Source organism: Prionailurus viverrinus, chromosome B2 (assembly GCF_022837055.1).
Source record: "Prionailurus viverrinus isolate Anna chromosome B2, UM_Priviv_1.0, whole genome shotgun sequence".
NCBI lineage: Eukaryota > Metazoa > Chordata > Mammalia > Carnivora > Felidae > Prionailurus > Prionailurus viverrinus.
In genome coordinates this window covers 21,253,080-21,280,934 of record NC_062565.1, presented here as the reverse complement: position 1 = coordinate 21,280,934, position 27,855 = coordinate 21,253,080, and the positions used below count along the sequence as shown (strand labels likewise).

The following is a 27,855-nucleotide window of genomic DNA, read 5'->3' as shown; positions in this document are numbered from 1 at the left end:
CACTCTGAAGTAGGCTCCAGGCTCTGAGCTGTCAGCACAGAGCCCAACATGGGGCTTGAACTCACAGACCATGAGATCATGACCTGAGCTGAAGTCAGATGCTTAACCGACTGAGCCACCCAGCCGCCCCAGAAATCATATTTAAATTCTGTAATCTTAAACTCCCTATTTTTCTGCTTCAAGTTTATTGGTATTTTAATAACAATTGTTTTCCTGATGTAAAATTAATATATATTCATTGTAGAAAATTTGAAAAATGTGCATGAGCATGAAAACAAAACTTAAAAGTAGCACATACAGCTGTGTAAGATTTGTTTTTCACATACTATATTTTGAACATTTCCCAGTTTTACACTTCATGATTGCTGATGGTTAACATGTTGTCCCATCATGTGAATGTTCTGCCATTTATGCATCAAAATCCTATTAGTAGACTTTTAGCTTGTTTCCAGTTTTTCATAATAGCAAATAATCTAATGACAACCATCCTTATACAAATATCTTTGTGTATATCTCTTTAGCAAAATTTCTAGAATTTTTTTTTTTTAAGAAGTGGAATGGCTGGCTAAAAGAGCCATTTTTAAGAGGAAAATACTTAAATTTTCAAATTTCTTTTTAAGGTGATTTAAAATAATATCATTCCCACAACAACATATATGTTTTCTCCTCAGCTTTGCCAAAATTAGATGTTGACATTTTAAAATATTTTTTTTGCCTATCTGATAGAGAAAAGAATCTTACCACGTGTTTTAATTCGCATTTCTTTTATTATTACTACTGATGTTGAAGATGAAAAATATGTTACTTAAGTATTTATACATTTTCCTTTCTGGATTGCTTTTCCATACCCTTTGCCCATTTTGCAATGGAGGTGTTCTTTCAATATTGACTTACTTGTAAGAGTCCACAGTGATTGAGAGGAAAAGTGTGAACTCAATTCTATCTACATCTATCCACATCTCTGACCTGCTACTTATTAGCTGTGAGACCTTGGACAGGTTACTTCTTAGCCACTCCGTGTCTCCATTTCCTTATTTTAAAAGTGGAACTAACTGTATCCCCCTTGTAAGATTATGGGGAGATATTGTGTACAGAGAGCTTACATATCTTCCACCTAATAAAGGCTCAATAAAGTGTAGCTTTTATTATACTGAGGCTCTTTTTTTTAATTTTTTTAATGTTTATTTATGTTTGACAGAGAGACAGAGCATGAGCAGGGGAGGGGCAGTGAGAGAGGGAGACAGAATCTGCAGCAGGCTCCAGCTCTGAGCTGTCAGCACAGAGCCCGACGCCGGGCTCGAACTCACAGACCGTGAGATCGTGACCTGAGCCGAAGTCGGACACTCAACCGACTGAGCCACCCAGGTGCCCCAATTATATTGAGGCTCTTAACCAACTCTGCCTGTAAATATGCTTTTCTCCTAGCTTGTAATTTGTCTTTCATTTTAGCCTAGAGTGTGTTTTTTTTTTTAATGTATTTAAATTTAAATCGTTATGTGATTGAAAATGTACATCTTTTCCTTTATGGTTTGTTCCCTCTCCCTAAAAAGCCCGTGTATAATCCTCAAAGATCAGATAAGTAGTTACCTACTTTTCTTCTGGTTCTTTTAGGATTTTATATTTTACATTTAATTCTTTAATCCATTTGAAATACCTTTTACCTTTTGATGTAAAGTAGTGTGAAGTTGGTATTTGATGTGAATTTTTTCCCCTTTCAGGTTGTTCAACTATGTGGACTAATGTATCTTTCTCCGCTAGTGATCTGAAGTACCATCTTTATTGTAGACCAACTACTTCTAGGTTTTCTGTTTGATTCCATTGGTCATCTCTCACTGCATTGGCACTAAAGCATAGTATATAGCATATATACTTTGTGTGGATCTGAGTTTTATTGCACATTTAGTATCTGGATGCATTCATCCCCTCTCCCTCCTATTTTTTTTTATTTAAAAAATTTTTTAATGTTTATTTATTTTTGAGAGAGACATACAGAGTGTGAGCAGGGAAGGGGCAGAGAAAAAGGGAGACACAGAATCTGAAGCAGGCTCCAGGCACTGAGCTGTCAACACAGAGCCCGATGCAGGGCTTGAGCCTACGAACCGTGAGATTATGACATGAGCTGAAGTCAGACGCTTATCCAACTGAGCCCCTCCCTCCTATTTTTTTTATTGCATGTGCGTTTCTGTTTGTAACTACAGACGTATAGCCCACTATAGATATAAAGTTTCCTGTCATTCTATACACTGCAATAGAGAGAACTTGAGCCACAGACGGAGGATGTGGATTCCAAATCTGGCTCTACCACCTACTGGCTGTTTGGGTTGGACATATTTGGTACTCTCCATGTGCCTCTGGTTCTCTGTTGAAGTAATTATGTGAAAATCAGCACTTACCCCAAATTCATCTGAAATAACAGGAACAGTTTGACCAATCATAGAGTCCTATCACTCAAGTGCTTCCCTTTGTATAAAATAAGCCATTTTTCTAATGACTGCAGAAAATTTCCAACTCCGCATTTCAGTTATAACTGCTTTATCTTGTGTGTTGTCACCATGATGTAATTTAAATAACATTAAAAATGATTATGAGCAACTTTTTTTTAATTGTTAATGTTTATTTATTTTTGAGAGAGAGAGAGAGACACATACCATGAGCAGGGGAAGGGCAGGGAGAGAGAGAGGGAGACACAGAATCCGAAGCAGGCTCCAGGCTCCGAGCTGTCAGCACAGAGCCCAATGCAGGGCTTGAACCCACAGTGAGATCGTGACCTCTGAGCCGAAATTGGACGCCTAACCAACTGTGCCACCCAGGCACCCCTGTGCAACTTTATTTTATAAGCATCTTATATGCACATATACATAAATCCAGCTATATATACATACACATAAATGGATGATTATCATGTAACGGTTAAGAAATAATGACCTTGGTGTGGCACTATTCTCTTTTTAAAGATTACATAAGGAATTTGATGTAACCTTAATAATGTTATTGCATTAAGATCTATGTGTTTGCAAAATGTTAATAGCCTCAAATTTTTATAGACATATTAAGAGCTGTACTTTACAGCACACCTACCATGGGCCAGTTGCCTTTTTTAAATGTTTTATGCATGTTATCTCTTTTAATCCTCATGACAGTACCCAGATGGTTATTACATCTGTTTAATAGCTGAAGGAACTGAAGTTTGTCAGAGTTAGACACACCTGTACTAGTGACAGCCGGTAGGGAATAGAGCCAGGATGGGACTCAGGGCTGTCTCATGTCCCAGTGCTTGCTCTTTCCTTTGTAATCTGCCACTTCCAAGGGTATTTGCAGTCCTTGTTTTGCCTTACAAAATCCAATTTCTGAGAAACTTGAGGAGAAAGAAAAACTCTTCTCTGGGCCGAAGCCTGAAACTTGGATTTCAATTTAGGAACAAAACATGATCTGATATATGATGTTATGGCTGAAATCCATAGGAAATATGAGGAACTGGTGGAGTTATACTACACAGATAAATTGTGAGGAAGAGGAATGAATTTGATGTGGAGAGAGCTTTGCATTTTAAAATTTGAACTATTTGGGGTGCCTGGGTGGCTCAGTTGGTTGAGCGACCGACTTCGGCTCAGGTCATGATCTTGCAGTTTGTGAGTTTGAGCCCCTCATTGGGCTCTGTGCTGACAGCTCAGAGCCTGGAGCCTGCTTCAGATTCTGTGTCTCCCCCTGTCTCTACCCCTCCCCTGCTCACTCTCTGTCTCTCTCTGTCTCAGAAATAAATAAATATTTAAAAAATAATAACAAAAATAAAATTTGAACTATTTACGTTGCCTAGGACATTCTGTCAATAATTGCTTCAAATCTTTGAGTTTGATAGAAGTATCTATGACATCAAAGATCTTCATTTCATGTAATGGATATAATGATACTATTATTTTTTTTCTTTATAACAAAATTATTCCATGTTTATTGTAGAGAAAAGAAAACAGAGATCAGTAGAATGGCAAAAGAAAAGCTATCCTTCTACCTAGAAATAAGCACTGTTTAATTTTTTAGTGTCCATACCTTCTGTCTTTTCAAATTGATATGTGAGTATGAATTTGTGTTGTTGTTAACAAAAATTGGGCTACCTATTTGTAGCCAGTTTTTTTTTTTTTCACTTCAAAAAAAAACCACGAACTTTTAAAATGAAATTAAGTATTAAAAAACTGGGGGTGCCTAGGTGGCTTTGTCGGTTAAGCATCCACCTCTTAATCTTGGTTCAGGTCCTGATCTCAGGGTCATGAGTTCAGACCCCATATTGGGCTCCATGGTGGTCCTGGAGCCTACTAAGTAAATACAGCACACGTAAATAAATAAATACTAAGTATTCTTCTATAGGATCATTTAAAAAGGTGTGAACTATTTGTTCCATGGGCATAGGAGAGTTTTAGTAGTTAACTTTAGATTCTTAAACAGATTGTTTCCAACTGGCTTTAGTTCTAGGATTATCACAAACTTGTCTTACCATAATATCATCTAATACCGTCTTATTCCTTTAAGGTCTTCTCATTCCATTTGTCTGTGTGTAGGTGCTTATATCCTGACATCCTAGCTTACAGTTCTGATGAAGTTGTTTTAGCTTACAGATATTCTCTATACTTGGGCAGATACAGTTTAGGCTTTGGAGGCTATATGAGTCTTCTAGAGCTGCCATAACGAAGTACCACAGACTGGATGGCTTAGACGACAGACCTTTATTTCTCCCAGTTCTGGAGGCTAAAAGTTCAAGGTCAGGGTGTGGACAGGGTTAGTTTCTTCTGAGGCCTCTCTCCTTGGCTTACAGATGTCCATCTTCTCCCTGTGTGTTCACGTGGTCTTCTGTGTGTATGCGTTTGTCTGTGTCTTAATCTTCTATTCTCATAGGGACACCAGCCATAGTTAGGGCCCACCTAAATGACCTCATCATCTTACCTTAATTACCTCTGTAAGGTAACGTGGAATCATGTTACCTTAATTATTCCCTAGTCACATTCTGAGGTACTAGGGGCTAAAACTTCAACATACGAATGTGTAGTTTGAGTGGGGGGGCGGGGGATGCAATTCAGCCCACAACAGAGGCATATGTTGCCTTTATTGTGAAAAATCCCACCAGGGAAGCAACTTGTAGTATACCTGTTAAAGTTTTCATGATATTTTATTAAAATATAATACATCTTGGGGTGCCTGGGTGGCTCAGTCAATTAAGCATCTGACTCTCGGTTTTGGCTTGGGTCATGATCTCAGGTACATGCGTTCGAGCCCCACATCAGGCTCCATGGTGACAGCATGGAGCCTGCTTGGGATTCTCCCTCCCTCTCTGCCCCTTCCCCACTCACACTGTTTCTGTCTCTCTCATAAATAAACTTTAAAAAAAGAAAAAAACATAACACATCTTTATAGGACTTGCTAGGACAGAGATCTTGTGTGCTTTGTTTACTGTAATATATAGAGCCTGGAACATCATCGGTGCCTACCCATTGCTGGTTGAATGAATAAGTGAATGTCAAGTTTCTTTAGTCATGTGGAGAAGTAACATAAATCAGCCTGCATACTTTAAAGTACTGATTTTTTTAGCATGTACACCATTATTGTTTTTTTAATAATAAAAAAATATTTATTTTTGAGAGAGAGAGAATGCATTCATGTACGTGTGGGGGAGGGGCAGAAAGAGAGGGGAATACAGAACCCAGAGCAGGCTCCAGGCTCTGAGCTGTCAGCGCAGAGCCCAATGTGGGGCTTGAATTCACAAACCATGAGATTGTGACCTGAGCAGAAGTTGGATGCTCAACCAACTGAGCCATTCAGGTGCCCCAAACACATACTCCATTATTTACCTAAGGTGTGCACGTTCAAGTGCCCAAAATTGCTAAGTCTGTTGCCTTACAGAAGTCAGAGACAGGGGGTCAGATCATCCCAGTTCCCCATTCACTGTGAAATGACACAGAAGCCCTTGATAGGACTGTCTTTCTTTCTGAGGGAAAGAGAGTTTTCTGCCTATTAGGACAGAAATGTGTGTATACACATTGTTGTCGACAGTTTACAAATGGTCAGGGTTTTTTTTATGGCTATCCAGTCACGTGATTTTCTGCAATTTCCTTAGCATTACAGTTAAAACAGCTGAAAACTCTGGTCTGTTCCTTTGACCTGGGGCCTATTTTGTGGGCAAGATGGCCAGTGGCCAGGCAGGGTAGACAGAGCCATTGGGAATAGTAAAGCACTGTCAATGGTCTCTACTTACAAGACCCATTTGGGGGTCTGCTTACCGGAAACTGCAGAAGTAGTACTCTGGTTCGCGCATTCTCAATTGAACACACAAAGTTACATATACATACTGTGTATTGAAGAAGTATTTATTTTCCCTATTTATACTCATGAATGAAGAGTTCTCTCCCACAAAGAAACAAATATTGAATTATAAGTACGTGTCTTAAAAACAAAGAAAGACTCTTCATCCAATGAGAGTAGAGCAACTTTTCTAATACCAGCCATCTTGCCTGAAGGTGGAAAGGGACGGACAACTGGCTCTTTTTGTGTCCCCTGAAGTTACATGAAATTCTAGTCAACGATGAACTTTTATCATGGAGGGAAAGCTGGCTTAATATGGCCTAACATGCCGATATCTTTCAAACGACTTTTATAGTTGAGAAGTACGCTAACAACTTATCAATCTAAAACCCAATGGAGAATCAGGAAATAAGCAACTACTGGCTTCTGGGCAGCAAAAGAGGTGCTGGGCTTCAGGCTGACTTTCGACACATTTCTAGCAGTGTTGGTTATCCAGTTTCTTAACACTGTGGATTAGAATTGATCAATTAGAAACGGAAGAGGAGGTTGCTATTGGCAGGCACACTGAGTTCAGAAAGAAGGGACTAGGGATAGCCAGATAAGGAGGGAGGAAAAATAAGAAAGAGCAGGCAAAAACTCAAATTGGAATTTACTGTGGAGTCTAAAGGTATGCTAGGAAATAGCTATTACATACCTTCAAGGATGAAGAGTTTCTTGAGGATGGGATCATTCTGGGCCTAGTATAAATCTTTCTTATAAGAAGTTATGTTTGTATGACAATCCAATATAATATTTGAAGTTTACAATAATGCCCTTTTGTTCATGTGTTAACTTTATGACTTTTTTAGCAGAGGGAGAAAAAGCAAGCAGTGCATAGTACATTTTAGAAAAAAATTCTACTCCATGGGACGCCTGGGTGGCTCAGTTGGTTGAGCGTCCGACGTCAGCTCAGGCCATGATCTCGTGGTCGTGAGTTTGAGCCCCACGTCGGGCTCTGTACTGACAGCTGAGCCTGGAGCCTGCAGCCTGCTTCAGATTCTGTGTCTGCCTCTGTCTTTGCCCCTCCCTTGCTCATGCTCTGTCTCTCTCTATCTCAAAAATAAGTAAACATTAAAATTTTTTTTTTAATTTTACTCCAAATGGTTCGCATACAAAGGGAAAACTGTCAGCCACCAGAAATAATGCATCCCTCTAGTTATCTGAGTAGCTAATGTATTTGGGATAACAGAAGTTGTATGAAGGTGTTCTCAGTAGCCCATCCCTATGACTGTGCTCCTTGCCTGAGAGGGAGACTTTATTCGGCTGCATTACTAACGGGATTTGGAAACTCTAAAGGACATTTTTCCATCTGCCTGTCAGCTTTCTGCTTTACGTGTCACTCTTGGGTCAACCCCTTCCTGGGCAAAGAAGCTTCCCTGTGCCCCCAGGTTCCCTGTGTTCCCAGGTCATTCCCATCCCTCCACCTCTGCACACTTTGCAAAAAAAAAAAAAAAGAGAGAGAGAGATTCCTTAAGAACCTGCAATATTCCAGTCCCTGTACTAGCACTGGGGCAGAGAAATTGTTAGCAGGGCAAGTCCCCACTTACAAGAGGTGTGCAATCTGCTGAAGACGCAGACCCCCTTGTTCTAAGACAGACTCCTCCATGGTGCTTCCCCTCCCTCTGCACCTGGATGGAAACTTGGTTTGTTTTTAGAGGCATCACTTCCTTTAAAAGCCTTTCCTCCAGGAGACTAGTTCTCCAACTCACAAAGGAGGCTGTGGAGTCTAGGAACACACTTTCTACTGTCCCTTCCGTGCCACGCTCACCATCTTTTCACATCCTTCCCTCCTGTATCAGTCAGCTCAGGCTGCCATAACAAAGTGTCATGCGCTGGGGGCATATACGACAGAAATGTCTATCTCACAGGTCTGGAGACTGGAAGTTGGAATCAAGGTGCCGTCAGGACTGATTCCTCCCGAGGCCTCCTCCTTGGCTTGTAGATGACGCCTTGTCCCTGTGTCCTCACATGGTCTTCCCTCCGTGTGTATCTGTGTCCTAATCTCTTTTCACAAGGACACCAGTCCTATTGGACCAGGGCCCTTCCCTATGACCTTATTTAACCTTAATTACCTCAGTAAAGGCCATATCTCCAAATACAGTCACATTCTGAGGTCCTGGGGACTAGGATTTTGATATGTCAGTTTGGGGGAGACCCAATTTAGCCCGCAAGACCTCCTCTGACTTTGGTGCCATCTGCTTATGCCCCCCTCTTCTCATTTGTGTGGGTCACGTACTCATCTCTCAGACACACTTCCCTCAAGATATCCTGAGGAACCAACTCCATGATTTTCCTCTCGAGCCTGTCCCCTCCTTCATTTTCAGTGACAAGACCCTCCGTGTCAAGGACTCATGTCCTGGCCCTTCTTCATAGCTTTCTCCATGTCCTTCAACCCCGTGGTTGGAATTTCTGCTCTGTCCATTTTTTCCTCTTTCTCCTGAGCCTTTGTCCACTTCCCTGGTCTCAGCCCCCCTCAGTCCTTTGTGCACCCTCCTCGCTCTCTCCCCTGCTTTGCCCCCTCACCTCCATGGCCACGACCACTCCTGATTCTCAGACCCTGCCCCCTCAGTGTCATCTCCCTTGTGATGGATTTTAGTCATTTCAGTTTCCAACTGTCCATAATCCCTACCATATGTTTTCTCTCCTCTGTGGCTCCATGGCATTGAAGCTAAAACAGCGGAATTTTTCTACCACCAACTCCTAAATGTTTTCTGTCTTCAAGCCTCAGCCCCATGCTGCTCAGCTTGCTGTCTGGCTCTGCCCCTTTTCTGTATTCAAAACCATCAGGTGTGAAGCCCCATAACTTGCCTGTTTCCCAGCAATATCTCTCAGTATGCTCCTAGTATTCCTTTTCTTTTTCCTCCTGTCATAGAATAGGAAGTATCCCTCTTTTCCTGCAAGGCCGATCTCTCTGCCATGGACAGACACACACACACACACACACACACACACACACACACACACACACACACACCTTCCTTCAGAAGCTGTTTTCTATTTCATATATCTGTATTCTCTCCCTCTGTGGATCCACATTCCTTTCCTGGTGACATAAATGGTCTGGGTGGTTTACCCATTCTAAAACCTCTTTCCTGGACGCTGATATTCCTCGAGATAATCTTCAAGGCACCATCAAGCAAGGGTTCTCAACCTTGGCAGTATTGCCATATGGGGCCACGTAATTCTTTGCTGTGAGTGCTGTCCTGTGCCTTGTAGGATGTTAAGAAGTATCCTTGGCCTCTACCCATAGATATTAGTGGTACTCTTCCCCCAACCTGTGACAATGAAAAGTGTCTCCAGACACTGCTGAACATCCCCCGGTAGGGGTGGGGGTGGGGTCAGAATCACTGCAGCTGAGAACCAGTGGTATAGACATTAAGAGTGTAGATTCTGCTACATCATCTTCAGCCTCGCTGTCCTGGGTATACAAAATATCAGGTTATAGCTTTAGAATGTTGTCTGTACATACAGAGCATAGTACTTAGAGAACGGAAAGAGTTTGTGCTTGAGGCTTTTGTGAAGGGTGGATGGTTATAAACCAAACTAGCCATCTTAAAGCTGTACATTGGGGTGCCTGGGTGGCTCAGTCGGTTAAGCATCCAACTTGGGCTCAGGTCATGATCTCGTGGTCCATGGGTTCAAGCCCCGCGTCGGGCTCTATGCTGACAGTTCAGAGCCTGGAGCCTGCTTTGGATTCTGTGTTTCCCTCTCTTTGCCCCTCTGCCACTCATGCTCTCTCTCTGTCTCTCAAAAATAAATGGTAAAAAAAAAAAAAAATTAAAGTTGTACATTGACTTATCTTGCTAATTCTTGTAAAAACAACTGCACAGACAATGGTTTTCTGCAAAGCAAGAGCAATTTATTGAGATTAGTCCAATCAAGTAGGCATTTTTTGTTAGCAGACCACTCAATTCTGAATTGGTGGACAACAATAAAAGAGTGGGTTCCGGGGTCAGATAGTGTGGTGTGCATCTCAGCCATGTGACACTGGGACTCTGCTTCAGTTTTGTCAGTTACAGAACAGGGATGATAAGGGCACCTCCCAGATTGAAGGGTGGAGAGGGTAAGCAAGATAATACACATGAGGCCCTCAGAACAGTGCCTGGCACATAGTAGGGGTTCGGTAAATACTAGCTGCTCTGATCCTTTCTCTCCCTTCCCTTCATCACCTAACTTCTCAACAGAGCATGGCTTTCCCCTCCTCTTCCAGTGGTTCTGGAACCCCCTGTGTGCTGGCCCTGCCTTGCACTCTCAAATCGACTTACCGACTTCATTCCTTTTTGGGCCCTTTGCCTTGATTTCTCTGTATTTTAACACTGTTGACCATCTTTTCCCTTGACAGCCCTTACTTCCTTGGCTCTTTTGCTTCTTTCGAGGAAGAAAGAGAGAGGGAGAGAGCCCACTTGTCACTCCCTCATCACCCACCTAACTGCGGGCATTCTCCCTTGGCTTCAGCCTCTAGCTTTTGCTGCCTATTTGCTCTGTCCCTAAGATGTGTCTTCGGGTCTGCTCCCTGGTTCCAGCTTCCTCTCATCTTCCACAGACCACCCCCTCTCGCCACCAGTCACGTCGCTGGTCAGTGGACCCAGGACCCACCCAGGTACCAAACTTGAGCTCAGGGAAGAAGTCTTCTTTAATTCTCCCTTCTTCTCATGCCACAACCAGTTGGGCCCAAGCCCAGTGAGTTTCATTTCTGTAACATCTTCTACCTGGTCTAGTCACCTGTCCCACTGTTTTTGCTGTCATCACTCCACCATGGCTGCCGTGATTTCCTATCTTTCGGTTCCACACCTTTTGGTCACAGCTCCAGAGGGATTCTTTTCTCTTCTCTCATATCAAATTGGTCAAGTTCTGGGGAATCTACATGCTAACTGTATTTCCAATTAGTCCATTCTTCCCTACCTCTACAGCCAGGGCTCCCTGGGTCCTCAGTATTTCTTAGGCAGACTCTTCTGTTAATCCCTAACTAGCCTTCCTGTCTCAAGTCTTCCAGACCCTTCTCCACAGTCCTCGGAGGGAGGCTCTGTCTGCCTTCCTCCTTAAGCCTTTCAGGGCCTCACCATTGGATAAAGTCCAAGTCAGCTGCAAGGTGCCCAGAGCTCTTAGCGGTCCGGCCCACTGGCTATTTCTCCAGCTCCATCTCTTGCCACCTCCCCTCCTCCCTCTGCCCCAGCCACAGAGTGAGGTATTTGCAGTTCTGGAAACTGACCTTGTTTTCCGCCTCTGTGCCCTTGTGCTTACTACTTGCTGCTCCCTGTGTCTGGAGTGCCCTGCCCCCTCCTCTCTGCCTAGGGGACACCTTACATATCTCGTGAGCTTCCGTGAATGTCACCTCATCCATGCAGCCTTCTCCAATGTCCACCTCCTCCTCCTTCTTGATTCTCTTCCTTTGCATAGCACAGAAAATTATGGTTCCCATTTATCCCCACCTCAAGCTCAGTATCCCCTGCTCTGTCACTTTCCATCTCGAATGGGCTTCTACCCGTGACTTTCTCTTTTTGTCAGTCCTTCCTTCAGTCACCTAAGACCCAGGCATCATCAGGGCCCTCGCTTCCTTTACACCCCCATCCCTGGTCCACCAGTTGCTTTTCTGGCTTTCCTCTGAAGTGGTTCTTGATCTTCTGTTCTCCATTCCTTCTCTACCCCTACCCTAGTTCAGGGTTTCCAGGACATACCTGAGGTTTTCCATGGATAGTATTCAAAATTCCTTGTGGTAGAGCCTCAGCTTGTTTACCTTTTTGGTCATGTCACCTGCATATCCCTGTATATGTCATAATCCAGCCATACTAGATGCCATCCGGAACTGTGAACAGGACCCATGACTTGCTACAATCATGCCTTTGCATCTGCTGATTCTAATCCCAATCTCCATCTGCAAAATTTCTAGCTGTTCTCCATGGCTCAACTCCATTGGCTTTCTCTTCCATGAAGCTTTCCCTGATTGTTTTTTGTTTGTTTGTTTGTTTATTCACTTATTTGAGAGAGACAGTGTGTGAGAATGTGAGTAGGGAAGGGGCAGAAGAAGAGGGAGAGAGAGAGAATCTTAAACAGGCTCTAGGCCTAGCAGAGAGCCTGTTGTAGGGCTTGAATCCATGACCATGAGATCATGACCCAAGCCGAAATCAAGAGTTGCACCTAACCCACCGAGCCACCCGGCTGCCCCTCCCTGATTGCTCTTACTAGAAGAGATCTCTTTTCTCTGAGCCCCTGAATCTCGCACCAACTTAATGGTTTTTAATATTTTGGTTTGGATTTCATGCTTACTTCATATGGATGCAGAGATTAGACTATAAATTCTTTTAAGGCAATGGATATGAATTATCCATTTTTGCATCACTTCTCTGCTAGAGAATCTAGCACAAGTTCTTGATGTGTAAGCATATCTATCAGCTTGATCGAGATATAACTTACTGTACAAATCATCCACTTAAAATGTACAATTCAGGGGCACCTGGGTGGCTCAGTTGGGTAAGGGTCCGACTTTGGCTCAGGTGTGATCTCGCAGTGGGTGAATTTGAGCCCTGCATCAGGCTCTGAACTGACAGTGTGGAGCCTGCATGGGATTCTCTCTTTCCCTCTCTCTGCCCCTTCTGTACTTTCTCTCTCTTTAAACTTGGGGTGTCTGGGTGGCTCAGTAGGTTAAAGCATCCGACTTCAGCTCAGGTCATGATCCTATGGTTTGTAAGTTCAAGCCCCGCATCAGGCTCTGTGCCCACAACTCAGAGCCTGGAGCCTGCTTCAGATTCTGTGTCTCCCTTTCTCTCTGCCCCTTCCCCACTTGCTCTCTCTCTCTCTCTCTCTCTCTCTCTCTCTCAGAAATAAAATAAAAACATAAAAAAATAAATAAAATAAACTTAGCAAAAATGAAGTGTACAATTCAGTGGCTTTTTAGTATATTCAGTTGTGCAACCATCACCACTATCAATTTTAGAACATTTTCATCACCCCGGAAAGAAACCCCATGCACGGTAGTAGTCAGTCCCCAAATCCCCCAAACTCTCAACCCTCCACAACCATTAGTGTACTTTCTGTTTCTGTATATTGGCCTATTCTGAATATTTCATATAAACAGAATCATACAATATTTGCCTTTTTGGGTCTGGCTTATTTAGTATGTTTTCAGTGTTGATCACATTGTAGCATGTATCACTATTTCATTCCTTCTAATATTCCATGTATGGATATATCACATTTTATTTATTCATCAATTGGTGGTTATTTGGGTTGTTTCCACTTTTTTAGTTATTATGAATAATGCACCTGTGAACATTTGTGTACCAGTTCTTATGTGGATATGTTTTCATTTGTTGTGTATGTACCTAGAAGTGGAATGGCTGGGTCATATGGTAACGCTATGTTTAGGATTTTGACGAACTGCCAAGCTGTTTTTAAAGTGGCTGCACCATTTTACATTCTCACCAGCAATGTAGGAGAGTTTCAATTTCTCCACATCCTTGTCAACACTTATTAGTATTTATCTTTTTGAGTTTAGCCATCCTAAGTGGGTGTGGAGAGGCATCTTTCTCATTGTGGTTTTGATAGCATGACTCTTTTTTCCTATTAGATGTTCAATAAATATTTGTTGGATAAATGAGATTTATATGAATATGAACAAACAGAATTTTGAACAAGTCATTTGACTCCAAATTTATTAATTAGCTAGAAAAGATGAACACAGAACCCAGTATCATTAGAATTCAATTTTTATTTATTTATTTATTTTTTTTTTTAAGTAGGCTCCAGGCCCAACGTGGGGCTTGAATCAAGAGTCGCATGCCCTGGGGCGTCTGGTTGGCTCAGTCGGTTAAGCCTCCGGCTCAGAGTCCGAGCTGAGTCGGGCTCTTTGTTGACAGCTCAGAGCCTGGTGTCTGCTTTGGATTCTGTGTTTCCTCTCTCTGCCCCTCTCCCACTTGTGCTCTGCCTCTCTCTGTCTCTCAAAAATAAATAAATGTAAAAAAAAAAATTAACAAAAAAAAGAGTTTCATTCCCTACTGAAAAGCCAGCCAGGCGCCCCTAAAATTTAATTTCTATAAGTTATTTCTAAACTGTTTTCTTTTTAGTTGCCAGAATTATCTAGATGACATTATAAAGGTAGTGATTTGTCATAAAAATTCATGTAGCTTGGCAGGTTTGAGTGTATTTTACAGAATGAGCTCAATTACAAGCAAAATTCCAATTTTGATGTTCCTATGCAATACCTACCACTTGCTGGGGAGACTGGAATCTTGAGGCAAGGCAAGTAAATAAACTAGCATTCCCTACCTGGCCCTTCCTTTGCCTTCTTAGTGGAACACACTACAACTCGGAAGCTCCAGACACAATTCTATGGTGACCATGTGAACTGTTACTCCTGCTTAGAGACCTGCTCACTTCCTCCTCAGGCATGCCTGTCTTCACAAAAGCACTTGATAAACACACTTGGGGATGTGGAGTCAGGGGGTGGGGGGTGGTGCATAGGAAAATGCAAGTGCTGAAGTTTCTCTGAGTAGAGTTTTCCTCAGTAAACAGCAGACCCTGGGAAACCTAACAGGTTCTGAAAACTTAATGTTGGTGATTCTGGACGTCAGAGAAGCAAGCAGCTGAATCAGTTCCCTCTTGGGCAGTGGTTCAGCCTACTTATCTCCAGGCTAATGGTCCAACTGCTTTTGCTTGGTTCTGTAGAGTTCTATCTTGGCCAGAATCCTTAATCCATCCCTAGATAGACACTTCTTTCCATCTGCAGCCCCGAAAACCTGAATTCCATTGAAGGCCACAAATTAAAGGCCCATGATGGGGCTTACAACTTTGTATGGCATGCAAGTGTCCTCAGAGGAGCTGGTGTGGTAGAGCCAGGGTCAAAGGTCATAGTAAGTACAGAGTAGGCAGCTTTGTGTACCTATAACATCATCTTGCCTAACTGGTCTCAAACGCCTAATTCTACAGTAGTATTCTCTACAACTATTTAGGAGGCACGTTTGTTCTCAGAAACTGGGGGCAGGGGGGCATTTATTTTCCAAAACCACAATCACCCCTGTCTAAAGAGGTTTCCTAAGGGCGAGAGAAGGCTCCTCTCAGAACCCCGGTTGGAAAAGTATTAACAGTGGGAAACATGTCAGCTGCTTGTTGGAGGAAGAACAGCCCAGGCCTGGTTTCTCTGGGGCTCGGTGATAACTTGGGCCGCCACAGCCACGCTGAAGCGTGGTGGCAGCCGCCGCCTTGGGGATGGAGAGCAAGCAGCTCCGAAGAGGGCCCCTACTTTTCAGAGTTGAAACAGGAGCCCTCTGAAAGAAAGAGATATTGCGTGTGGCTTCCCTGGTGCCTCGGAGGGCGACGTGGATGACACAGCATCAGCCCGTGCCGTCGCGGGGTGGGGACACAGCGGCGGTAGGAGCCTGTGCCATCCTCAGCCCCTTGGGGGCGAGGTAACCCCCGCTTAAGCCTCAGTTGTGGAGTGTGGGGAAGGGAAGGTGACAAAAGCCGGTCAGAGTTGAATTTGTTGGACGGAGAATACGCTCCCGGGCGGCAGCCCCAGCGCTAGAAGGACCGGGCTCGGGGAAACAGCCCGAAGTTGGGGGCGGGGTGAATCGCTGGTTCCTTAATCTCTTGCCCCATCATCTACTCGCCCCACCTGGATGCAGAGCGAGGACCGCGTGCAGAGGGAACGGCGCGGGTGGGGCTCACCCTGCCGTTTGCCTCCGTGACCGAGCGGGGCGGCGCCGGGCGGGGGAACCCGACCCTCATGCTACCCCCTGTCGGCCCCCGGGGCGCCCCTCTCGCGCCTCCCGGGCATCGCTGCCTATCCGTCTCCTCCGTTAAAATAGTGAAACAAACCATGGAGTGAAGTGATGGAAAGCCGGGGGCGGGGAGGTGCCAGCAAGTGAGGGGCTGCCGGGGAGGGGGCGCGGTGGTCCTCGAAGGTGGCCGTCCGGCGAGCGCAGGGCCGATCGGGATCGCGCTCAGCTGCGACGGCCCAGACCCTTCCCCTGGGGCGGCCCGGCCCTCCCCTGGCCCGGGGCGCCGGCGGAGGGCGTGGGGCAAACCTGGGGCTGCGGTGGGGGTGGGGTGGGGGACTCCACCTCCATCCATCCCGGGATGGAAACTGCGGTCACCCCGCTAAAATCGGGGTGGGGGCGGCGGTGGGGACCCGCGGGTACCGCGGATCCCCCCCACCCCCCAGCTGGAGCCGCCGCCGCCGCCGCTCAGTAACACGTCCCCAGGAGACTCGCAGGAGCAACACGTGATGTGTCTACTTATCAGGGTGAGAGGGGGAGAGCGAGTCTCCGAGCGTGCGGGCGAAGAAGCGGGGCGGGGGGCCGAGGCGGGGGCCGGGACGACGGCTGGGGCGCCGGGGTCGCCAGCTCCTCGCCCACCTCCCTCCCTGTGGGAGAAGAGGAGGAGGGGAAGTGACTGCGGAGTTGATGAACTTTGCACATCCAGAAACGCCATTTTGATTCCTTTTCCGGAACAAGTTTGCATCTCTCCTCGTTCTCTCCCCGAAGCCCACCGGTCCCCACTGCATCATGCCTGGGAGCCAAGCGCCCTGCCCGGCCGTAAGTACGCGCCCAGGGTTCAGGCTCCCGGTACTCGGGTGGCAGCGAGATGTCTAGGGCTGAGCGGGAGCGACCTTTTAAAGAACTTTTGGGGATGGGGAGGGTGAAGTGTGCAGAGCGCGTTGTACTTTTTCAACTCGGCGTTCCCCGGAGCCGAGGACCCGAGCGCCCCACGCCGCGCTACGTGCGCTCGGGGCGTTGGGGCCGGCCGGGGATGAGCTGGGCAGCCCTCTCCCCTCGGGCTGCGCGCCGGGCCGCTCCTCCTCCTCCTCCTCCCCTCTTCCCCCTCCTCCTCCTCCTCCTCCCCTTCCTCCGCTCCTTTTCCCCTTCCCGAGCTGCCGGCTCTGCCAACCAGCTCCCAGCGCGAGCCGCCGCGGCCGCCGCAGCGCCCCGCCGCCAGGACCTGATGCGCATCCATATTAGCCGTCCGAGCGCAGGAATCCGGCCCGACCCGCGCCGCCGCGCCCGCCGCGGAATTTATTTTTAACCAGCACCGCGGGGACTCGGATGGTGCGCGCACCGCCGGCCAGAAACATCTTCCCAGCGCTGCTCTCCATCTTCCGCCCTCTCTCCCCCGACATCCTCCCCCCCATGTGGGAGGGGAAACTTTTCTCCTACATACTTTCGAGTCCCTCTCGGGCCGAGAAGCGCGGAGATGACGGCGCCCGCCCGCCGCCGCAAGGTATCCGGGGGTGCCCGCCTGGGGTGCTCGCTCGGGGGTGCCCGCTCGGGGCTGCGCGGTGGGAGCATCCGCCGCGCCCAGCTCCGCGGACTTTGATCCTCCCTGGCGGACGGCGCCGGCCGGGAGGGGGCCGCGGGCAACCCTGCGCCCTCCCCCGTCCCCCGCTCCTGGCTGGGGGTCACGCCGACCACCGTCCCCGGGTGACCGGGGGGAGGAGGGGGCTGGAGCCGTGTCCGCGCGTATTGTTCCCTGGCCCCTTCCGTTGGCGGTGTACGTGTTTTCGTGGGAGCCATCGGTGTGGAGCGGAGCCTGCATCGCGGTGGGGGGGGGGGGGAGAACCTCGGCACCCGGCGCCGTCACGAGCACAGGAAGGAGGCCGGGAGCATCCGAGGCGGGGCCGGCCGCCGGGCCCGCTTCGCCGCCCAGCTGTGGAGCGCGCTCGGAAACTTTTGTCCGCCGCCCGCTGGACCAATTTTTCCCGAGTTCTGGGGCTTCCCGTCCTCCTCCCATCCCGGCCCGCAGCGCCGAGCCGGGGCGGGGGTGGGGGAGGAGGGCCGGCGTCGAGGGGCAGGGGACCCAGTGCAGCCCCCCCCACCCGGCCTCGAGCCCGGCCCCCCGCGCCCCCTCCCCACTCGCGGTCTCTTAGGAAACTGCGACCTTAATGGTTGCTAAGGAGCAGGGGAGGTCCTTCCCGTCGCCGGCCCCCTCCCTGGGAAGCGGCGTGTTTTCTGGAAGGGGCCGAGGGTCGCGTCGAGGATGTGGTGACTCGCTCCCCGGCAGCTCACGGGGCCGGAGCAGACTCGTGAGTGCGGGACGCAGCGGCCGAGCCCACTTCTCGGCTGGGCCACTTTCCTTTTCGGGCGGGCAAGGCGGGGGGGGGGGGGGGAGAGGGCGGGGGCGGCCCCGGGCAGGGGAGGGGCGCAGGGGGCACGAGGACCCCGGGGTCGCGGGGACCGGCCAGCGGGTGGGCGGGTTGACAGGCGCCGCGTGCAGCTCGCGTCCAGCGTCCGCGATGCATCCGTGATGGGTTATAAAAGAGGAGGAAAGTATTTCTCCTTGCTCAGCAGATTTGCCCTCCCTCGCTCCTTACTGGTTAGAAGATAGAACGTGAGCCCAGATCCGGACGAGCAGTTCACATTCCATTACGAAATTCTACACGGCTTCAGAGCCAGCAGCAGCACACATTCGGGGCACTTTGGAGTTTTTTTCTTCTTTTTGGGGGGATGGTGGTGGTGGTGGAGAGAGATAGAAGGGTGAATAAAAAGTATAACTTTTTTTGGTGTGCTGAAAAACCTGTCTGAGGGTTTTCATCAGTAGAAAAAGTAACCCTCATGCTTGTTTCAGAGTTTAGATTTAAGCTTAGCCTTGTAAACGCCAATGGAAATAAAGTTTGTCTGTTGGATAGGGATGCTGGAAATAGCGAGGTATTTCGGTCTCTAAGAGGAGACTTGAGATGATTTCTGCAAAAGGCTGAGTTGCTAATGTGCATCCCATATTTTTGAGAGCTTTTTTTTCTTTTAGACACCAAGTGGTCTGTGCATGCGCATGAGTGTGTTCTGAAATAAGTTTAGTTGAAGTGGAAGGTGGAGAAAAGGGAACTGCAAAGCAAAGAATGCTTTTTCTTGGGTTTTGGTTGTTTATTTCCCCCCTCCACCCATAGCCCTTAGAAGCATCCTCTAGACCTGGTGCTTTTTCGAGTAGGCAGGTATGGTTCTAAGATATAGTGCAACCCGGAAGTCTAAGTTGGAGGCTGGAGCCCTGACTTAAACTTTTTTTTCTTTTCTTAAACATTTAGTTCTGTGCTTCCTCCAGTTGTTACACAGAACTTATGAAGAAATGGGTCCGAAATTAGTGTTCAAATAATTTATGCACCGGTGAGCCACTAATGTCTGGTTTGTTGTTGTTGTTGTTTGTTTGTGTTTTACCTTTGCATTTTGGAAGGAGCTCTCTGGGTACCTGCTGATGGATCCTGCTTTGATGTGTTTTGAGCTTTGGTTACACTGATGAATTAAACATTTGAATGTCTTTTATCAAGTTTTAAATGTGTGAAAAAACACCTTCCCTCCCACCCACCCCCACTTTTACAAAAGAAAGGGAGAGCCCTTTGATTTAGTTATTTGTTTAGCTTGTGCTCCATTTTAGGCTGTTAATGAACTTGCACTGTTTTATCATTCTTAAAAATACTGCTAAACAGGTTGCATTTTTGTATGTTTTGTTTTTAAAGGGTTTGCTGGTTATGTGATAACTCTTAAAAAACTGCTGCTGATGCTTACTGTTACATGGCATATCAGTCTCTACGTTTTTCTAGATACTCCTTAATTTCTCATCAGAAATTCAGAGCCTAAGCCCTGATGGCAGACAAGTGTTTGTTATGTGATGGGGAAGATGGGTCTGACTCAGCTGGCACAGGTGGTGCATCCATTCCTAACTATTTACATCATCCAACAAGTGACCTTTTGATTGAAGGGTCTTTTATTTTAGATATCTCCAGGCCGACTCCTGAGATCTTATTTGCATCCAGCACAGGTATAGAATGTTGAAGAAGGAAAATAAATCTACCTTGTCAGTGTGCATCTGATCAAGTTGTTTATTGGTTTTCTGCTGTATTGTCAGGCAATAGCTAGTTGCCATTATGTGGCTCGCATTTTTTACTCTTCAATTTTTAACTGCTGTGTTGATCCACTTTCTCAGGTCAGTTTGGAAATCTTTGCCGTCTTTAAGCTCAGTTGTTAATATCATTTATTACCTTCAGCAGAGGAAGATTCCTGGTGAACGAAGTTAAAAAAAAATTCTACCCTTTTAGGGTTTTGTATGATATAACTAATATAAATTTAACTCCTACAAAAATTGGTTAAATGTGCTCGCTAGAAACAGTCAGAAGTGAATCCTTTTGATGTTTCTATTCATTATCCTTCTGAAAAGTAGGTGGTGCTTAAAAGGTCATAGGATAAGGGTTGCTAAGCAGCTAAACAGAAGGATGCTAAAATTAACCAAAGCATTTTTGAAAGGGAGTCCTTCCCTGTTTTACATTATTTACTAGATTTAATTAATTTTTGAATCATCCTTGTCCTCTGACCTAGCAAGGTAGGCTGTTAAGTTTGTTTTGTTTCTGTTATCATATTTAAATAATCTCTCTTTCTTTTATAAGTGTCTTTTAATTGAAGTTCATGCTCTCTGACCAACTCTGGTGTCAGATGGCAGCTTGTCTGGGCGGACTTCTTGTCTGATACCCGTGTGTTCAGGTTAAACCTTGCCTTCCTGAGGATTGAGGATATATGTGTGTAACACCACCTTACTGCATTTATTCATAACAGGTTAGTTTGTTTTGGAAAATCTAGCTAATCCAGAAAGTGATGTCTTACTGTCATCTTTATTAACCAGATTTGCATTCAAAAGATAGAAATGCAATATAGTATCAATAGAAAGTATGCAATATAGTCCCTCCTGATAACAGGACAATAGTTTTCTTCCCCCTTTCCTGAGATTAGATTAGGTTTTGATAGGATTCCACCTCCCCATCTCAGTTTTTTCAGCCCAGTTTATCATACCTTTTAGAAAATAATCGTATTAGGTTTAGCGTATCTTTGGAAGGGTGACCAAATGTAAGAAAATGGAAAGCAGTATGATTTACGTAAGGTTTTCTGCCTTAAGTATGTTTAAGGATCTTGAAGTTGTACAGTGAGATAAAATAGTTGAAATCTAACAGAAGCCAAGGTTGGTAACCATCATCTCTTGGTTGAAAGGCAAGCCTGCTATAATTCAAAAGTTTCCCTGCCTCAGAGTTGTTTGTGTACATCTGACCTACTGAACAGGCAAAGTTGAGTAACATTTTTTTATATCCAAATATAATTAAGAAATTGGATGGGTTCTTTATGGGGGGGCAGGGTAAATGAGTTCTCTTTCTCAGACTTAGAAAGTGATTTTTGAGAAGAAATAGCTGTGGCCCTCTTCAGAACGCTGGGGTCAGATTGTGAGTTCCATGCCCCGGGGGGCCTCCCCATAAATCAGAGGTAAAAGGTGTACCATGTGAAACACAGAGGGAGGCATACGATGTGCTTTCTGAAATGCATCACTTATTTTTAATTTCCCCACTCCCGTGGAAGGCAGGATAGAGAGGAAAACCATCTGCTCTGTTTTCACCACGACTGAGGTAGAAGATCAAGAAGGGTTTGGGGGTTGGGGGACAGGAGTGGAGAGGAGTAAGGGAGGCAGACTTTTTATGGTAGCTGCCCTGTGGGACAGTGTCATCAACGGTGCTGGGCTCAAGGTTCTCTTATCACCTTCTGGGTGTTCATTGTTGGTATGAAGGGAAGCCTGTGTGGATTGGAGCCAGAGATGGAGCTCCATGTTGGTTGGTGGAGAGGCAGGGAAGCCTGGGAGGAGGGCGAAGGAAGCTGTTCCTTCCAGCTACTGGTGCATCTTGTTTCTGATGGTACTTTAGGTTACAGGTGAACCAATCTGCCCATCAATGAAGGTGGTGGCCTGTGACTAGGTGCTTGAGACAAAAGAAGTGGGAGAGGGTGGAGATGTTTGTTCAGTGCGATTCAAACAAGTAATGCTAAGAGAATTTGAAAGCTTCTGTGAAGTCCCCAAGGCTGGGGACACTGGGTACTGACTGCCCTTGCTGGATTCACCTGAGGCCTTTCAGACTCCCTGAGGGCGGGTGGTCCTGATAAGGGAGAGAAAGCCTGGTGAACACCGCCCCCCACCCCCCCATTTCTTTGTCAGCCAGCCAGACTACAGTGAAAAAGTCTCAGTGGGGGTAATTAGATAAAGCTTTTAAATGGCTCTATTTGTTTTTCCCTGGCTTGCTTAGGATCTCTCTTTTTAACCCCCTTTTTCAGAGGCTGTGGGGTAGGATGGTCAGAAGAATGTTTGAGACTTTTAGTGCTTTCATGGCTTCTAAATTTTCAGTTTTTGTGAGGATGTATACCTTTGACAAAGTCTTCACCCTGCTTTTGTGAAGGCCGTTTAACAGAGATTCAGATTTTATCCTCAGAGCAACAAACACGGTGAGGGTTAGGTGGGTATATTAACCCATTTTACAGCTGTGCCAGTTTCCACTCTGTGGCTGGTAATAAGCCTAACCCGGGTCTAGCTGCACAGAACACCTGCTTTTTAAAGTCAGTTTAGCTTCCAAAGAATACGTGCCTATTTGTGTGTGTGTGCACACGCGCATGTTGTAAACGAGACCAGATCCTTTTCACAATAATTCTGTGTTGGATTTGAAAATGTAAGGCAATTAAAAAGAAGCTTTTTAGCCTTTGGCACATCTCTGTTGATGAATGTGATTGTACACGTTTTTTTGTTTTTTTTAGTAGGTTTTCTACCTCCTGGAATTGTTGTAAGAATAATAAATGTTCCAGAAACTCAAAATCTATATATGGAAGAAAGTGGTATATTTTGAGCTCAGGAAGCTTTGTGGGTATCCACTCTGGATTTCCTTTCCAGAATTGTGCACAGCTCCAACCCTTGAGGCAAAATTTGCCTGGGAGTTTATGTTCAAACTGGGGAAACGCAGCACTTTTCTTTCTGCTTTGGGTGCCGAGAGACAAACAGAACTAGTAAATTTTTCTTAATGAAGTTCACTTAGGGATGGATTTTAAGGACAAGGCATGGCGTGGAAAGCTTTGGACTCACCCTTGAAAGCAATGGATCTCAGAGTTGGCGGTTTGCCCCCAGGGGCATTTGGCAATGTCTGGAGACGTTTTTGATTGCCTTGCTGGGGGGTGGGGTGGGGGTGGGGGGAGGGGTGCTACTGGCCCTCAGTGGGTAGAGAGGCCGGGATGCTGCTATCCATCCCACAGTGCAAGCTGATGGCCTCACAACAAAGACTTATCCAGTCCAGGATGTCAGTAGGTGGAGGTTGAGAATCCTGCTTTAAAGGTACAGTAGTCGTGGCCTGTGTTGTGTGAGCAAGTGGCCCGGGTGTAGTCCGCGTAACACACGTGATGTATCCGGAGATCTGAAATTTCATAAAGCAAGTAAGCTCCCATTACATGCCTGTGAGGTACCATGGCTGGCATATTCCAGGTTTCACAGAAAATTCGGGGCTGGGGAAGACATTAAGTGGCGTTAAATATACTTAAAAACCCCACAGTAAATAAAAAGTTCTAGAGCTCATCTGCTTCTAAAACAAACCAGATTCGTTGGCACTGGGAAGCTGTTCCGAGTCACTTCTTCAGTTATTGGGAAACTTGCTCTGGTGCTGTCATCTGCCAGTTTTCCCTCATGTTTTAAGTTACCCTGAATGTCTTCCTCCCCCCGCAGTGTTTGAACTAGCCTTTACGTGCTTGACGGTCCATGTTTTTGCACTCTTAAGTGCAAGATAACTCTCCCTGGTTTTGTTTCCTCAGGTTTTTGCAAAAATTCTTACATAACTACCCACCCTCTCTCTGGGGCAGCATTTTGGAACCTGGCCTTCTGTCCATACGTTTCTTCTCGAGGGGCATGGATGGCAGGCTGCTCCCATAGCTGAAAGAGACCAGGAGGGAGTGAGGGGGAAGGCACGGGGGTTCTTTTCATGTTCTTGGGACTCCTGGATCTCACACATGAAAAGGTGGTTGATCTCAAGAACCAAAATGTGGTATACGAACTTTAAACCGGATTTCCTCAGACCAGAAAGGTCTAGGATAGTGACAGGAGTGAGCTTGTGGCCACGGGTGCCACTTGCCTGACCCTTGTCCTGTTCCACTCCCCACCCCCCCCCCCCAGGCCTTTGTCACACAGGCAGGAGGTGAGGAGCTGAGAAAAAGGCAGGAAGACAGAGAGACTGAATTCTAGAAAGGGAAGGGCTGTCTGCTGGAAGTACCAGTTGCCCCTAAGATTGCCTGGGCTCCCATTGACCTTAGAGAAATGTAGGACTCTGAAAGGTAGCTTTTTTTTTTTTTTTTTTAACATCCTAAACCTGTGGGTAGACAGTAAGCATCTGTTCACATCTGTTTGTGCTGCTCTTGCTCTGTGACCTGCTCTGAAACCCCCGTGGCTGTCCTGTTCCTGGGTAATAGGAACCGTGGATTCTGGTGCTTTTCTGCCCTGTCTAACCTATAAAGCGGCAACTCCCTCAGTCTCCATTTACAGCTTTTCCCCAGCCAGGACCTTTTGTCACCTGGCTTACCTGCAGGTGCCCCAGAGGTGACTTGTAAAAATAAAAGTCCTCTCCCATACTTCTAGAAGGTGGTCTGAGGTGCATCATCCACCCAGTCTTCTGGCCAGGAAGTGCTTTGCCCACCTTGTGTCTGTCTTGACCCCTAAATTCAGTGACCAGACCCTCCCCAAAACTTCTGTCCTGGGACTCTGACCTCAGATCCTCATCATGTCGCAAACACCTCCTCAATTAGCTTCCCGCCGCCTGTATTCCCTGCTCCAGCTCATCCTCCTTACTCTGCTCAGAAACTCAAGCTGCACATGGTGTTTGCCTGCTGAAAAACATCTCTTGGCTCCCTGTTGTCTACAGGAAGAAATCCAAACTCCTCAGCTTGGCACCCGAGGACCTTCATCATCAGCTTCCAGACTCTCTTTCTAGTTTCGGCTCCTGCCACTTTTCTGCACCACGACTGTTTCTGCGTGTGCGTGGGTTGTTCATTCGGGCTCATCCCCATCCACTTCTAGCAAACAGCATTTCTTAGATCTTCCTTCAGACCACTTCTTGCAGGGAGAATCAGGTCCTCCATCCAGAGGATGTCCAGGCCGTCATAAAGTACCTGTTGACCTGTATTTCCCCACCTCCAGAATAGGGGGGGACTTTAACTCTTCTTTTTTCCACCTTCTGTACCTAGCTCAAGGATTGCATAGTGGTGCTTAGTTGATAAGGTATGTTGATTGGATCCATTTTCTCATACCAAAAGCAAGAATTTTTGTAGAAGTGCAGGGTATTGTTGGAGAAGAGCACATAAAATTTGGAAGCTAAGTCCTAAATATCAGTACAGACTGTGAGTAGGAAACAGAAGTAAACGAGTCTTTAGCACACCCATCATGCAGAGATTTGGTGTTAAGGGAACAGTGGTGCAGAAGAATTTTGAATTACGGAAATTTTAAAATAAAACTTCGCTGAACTTAATTTGCTGGAAATTAAAGAGAAAAAAAATCTTTGTTAATGCCTGATTGCACTAAAAGCTGTCTCACTAGGGCCCTTACTAATTATAACCACTTTTCATGGCTCTTAGTTTGAAGTTTATATTAAATAGGAGAGATGGGCACACAGATCAAAGACCAAAATCATTTCAGAGCTCCAACGTGTAGGCCCATTTTCTCTGCTTAGTTAGATTTTTGTTTCATTAGTGGATGAGTTAATAGGAGTGTTGGTCTGTGTATAATTTAACTTTTCTTTTTTCCGCTACTCCTTGGATTGAAAACAAAACACCAGATCAGAAACCTGCACTTTATTTGTGGGTGCATGTGTGTGGAACATACTTGATAGAAGTTGAGTATAGATCATATTGATGGAAAGAGTCATTTCACTGTTTTAGGGGAGTTTCCTTTATGCTGAGACTTTATTATTTTAAAAAACCCACTTCTGAATAGACAAAATCATCTCAAAATTGTTTAAGTTTCTTTTAAAAGAGGTGCATTATAGCTTCAAAGATAGGGGAGATACCAGATAGATTGGGTGAGAGACAGGTGTTTTACTGATGGAGCCTTTTGTACCTAAAATAATTTTTTTAAACTGCATAGTGGAGGGGCTTGGTATCCTTCATATAAGATGAAACCCTAGCTGATTGAAATTATATTCCTTACCTTTAAGTATTTCTATTGTGCTTATCTGATAACTAGAGTTTAGGCTCAGATCTGGCAGGTACACTCAGATATAATATTCTAACTCTTTTATTTCTGAGGAGGCTTATGTATTTTCTTCTCTGCTGTGGAAAACAGATTTTTTAAAAGTCATTTTAGGCTCAGATCTGGCAGGTACACTCAGATATAATATTCTAACTCTTTTATTTCTGAGGAGGCTTATCTATTTTCTTCTCTGCTATGGAAAACAGATTTTTTAAAAGTCATTTCTCTGCCATCATAGGGCTTTTAATTGCTGTTTTGAGGGATAATTACATAAAACTAGTGAACATCTCAAACAGATTTCTCATGACTTGGTTAGTTAATCCTATATTGGATCAAACTGTTAAGTTAAAATTTTAAACTAAGTATAATTTAAAAGAGACTTCACTTGTACATCTCTAAACTTAATTTGTATTTAAATCATGAAAATAAGGTTTCTGAGAACTATTTGTTGTTCAGGGCAAGCCCTTTTTCCTAAAATTCTATCAAGTTGGGAGTCAGTATCAGACCTGATCTCCTTTAAAATGTTTTTTTTAAGTTTATTTATTTATTTTGAGAGAGAGCATGAGCGGGGGAAGGGCAGAGAGAGAGAGAATGAATGAATATCTCAAGCAGGCTCCACACTGTCAGTGCAGATCCCCGATGCTGGGCTCGAACTCATAAACTGTGAGATCATGACCTGGGCTGAAATCAAGAGCCGGATGCTCAGTGGATTGAGCCAGCCAGACACCCCTAATCTCCTTTTAGAAAACAGTTTTCTACCCCCAGATTTGCCAACCTCAGAGTGTTAAATTTTTTTTAACATTAACAGATCTTCATTTATTGATTTTTTATTTATTTAGTATTTGAATATATACCATGTGAAGGCTGTAATAAACACCAAGAGTGTGGTATGAGAAAGAGACCATTGCTGGCTTCACAGAGGTTGGAAAATACCCATTCGTCCACCAAGTCACGTACTTCTGTGCTAGGTGCAAACTGAATGAAGTAGGACAAGGACATATGAAGTTTGGCCTCTGGGTGTGGGCGAGATACTGGGAGGCAGGTCAAGGAAGGCATCCCATGGAGCTAATAATGTCTGAAAGATGGTGGAGGGAAGGAAGGAGTGTGTTGGAGAACAGCTTACTCAAGTCCTGTGGTTGGGGAGGGGGCTGCCTACTGAAGTGAGAAAAGCACAGTGTGTGTGTGTGTGTGTGTGTGTGTGTGTGTGTGTGTGTGTGTGTGTGTGTGTAGGAAGAAAAGACACAGAACCAATGAATGACAGCACGGTGAGGTAGGTAGGGGCTTCACACTGTAACCCACAGTTATTTGGAATTTTTCTTAAGAACTTAAACGGTGTTAGGCCAAAGAATGGCATGATGAGATTTGCATTTTTAAAGATTATTCCTGCCTAGAGTGGAGGATAGACTAGACTGCAAGGAAGCTATTTTGCCTTCTGTTTGCAAGATGCATAAGGCCAGTTTTTCAAAATTTTGAAAACCAGGGGTGCCTGGGTGGCTCAGTCAGTTGAACATCTGACTCTTGATTTTGGCTCAGGTCATGATC

At 45.6% G+C, this 27,855-nt stretch overlaps 1 protein-coding gene across 5 annotated transcripts in view; it reads left to right on the top strand.

The window, feature by feature from the left end:
- Positions 1 to 27,855, top strand: part of RREB1 (ras responsive element binding protein 1) — a 183,883-nt gene that overhangs the window by 33,428 nt on the left and 122,600 nt on the right. For 2 of the 5 annotated variants that reach the window (XM_047858107.1, XM_047858100.1), the window contains exon 1: positions 16,381 to 16,853. The exons of 1 other annotated variant lie outside the window; for it this stretch is intronic. The gene's annotated coding sequence lies outside the window, so the exon portion shown is untranslated. Of the gene's footprint in view, positions 1 to 16,380; positions 16,854 to 17,183; positions 17,536 to 18,309; positions 18,338 to 27,855 lie in introns of those variants that run through there. 2 more of the 5 variants (XM_047858101.1, XM_047858105.1) reach the window with 2 other exon arrangements.